This window comes from Mus pahari, chromosome 4, assembly GCF_900095145.1.
Source record: "Mus pahari chromosome 4, PAHARI_EIJ_v1.1, whole genome shotgun sequence".
Classification (NCBI taxonomy): domain Eukaryota; kingdom Metazoa; phylum Chordata; class Mammalia; order Rodentia; family Muridae; genus Mus; species Mus pahari.
The window spans coordinates 86,515,812-86,517,045 of NC_034593.1; positions in this window are offsets into that span (position 1 = coordinate 86,515,812).

Here is a 1,234-nt window from a genome sequence, read left to right on the forward strand (position 1 = left end):
ACACACACACACACATAAAATAAAATAAGTAAAATAAAAATAAAATAAGTAATGAAAATATTGCCAGAGACCATTACTAAAAATCACAACCAATCTAAATGCAAAGTTGTGGAGCCCAGTAGATACGGTCCCAGTGGCTACATCCACAAAACACTCTCATATCTAAGGCTCAGGGAACATTGTAAAGAGGAGGCAGAAAGATTGGAAGAGCCAGAGAATCGGGGAGCTTGCTGTGAGATTGTGTTGCCTAGAAATGTCAGAAGCTAGACCCATAAAGTCTCACCAATGTGACTGCACAAACATGAGCTGAGCAAGTACAATACACATGCCAAAGTGGACAGGAGAGCTAAAGAGACTTCGACCCTACACAAAGAACTACAGGCAACTAAGAAATTCTGGGGTCCCAGGGTTCTTTCCCAGAGAATAGTATGCCAATTAGTTATCCAGTGCCAAATGTCAGCTCAGAAAACATATATGAGTAACATTATATAGAAATGAGCAGGTTGCACTTATGTATTTAGAAGTATATATACATATGCAATTCACGTGTGTATGGCTCTGTAACATTTTTTTAAAAAGTCCATAAGTTTAAAAGAGTAAGAAGGAGGTATATGGGAAAGTTTGGAGAGGAAAAATGATGAAATTTATGATAATCTCGACAAAAAAAAAAAAAAAAAAAAAAAAAATAGATCTACTGTATGACCTGGCTATGCCACGCCCTAACATATATCTGAAGGACTTGATACCCTGTACCTCACAGGTACCTGCTCAGCCATGTTCGTTACCACTCTATTCACCACAGCTAGGAAATAGAAGCAACCTAAATGTCCTTCAGCTGACCAATGGATTATGAAAACGTGGCACATATACAGGTGCGTATACAACTGTGAAGAAAAATGAAGTCGTGAGCTTTGCTTGTAGACAAAACTAGAAAAGACTTACTGAGGGAGGAAACTCAGACCCAGGAAGACAAATGCTGCCTCCTTCTGTCATCTGAGGCTCCTAGCTTCACATCTGCAGATATGGGTTCATATCCTGGAGTAACTGGAGAAACCAGGAAAGCAGAAAGGGATCATTGCCAGGGCACAGGGATAGGGAGCAATAGAGAGGGTAGCAGGGGCACACCAAGTATTTGGCACAGTTATCCAGTCCCAAATGGTGAGCCCTGAAAACATGCATACAAGTAATTAAACAGACTTAGCTGGTTGTATTTAGGTATACACACACACACACA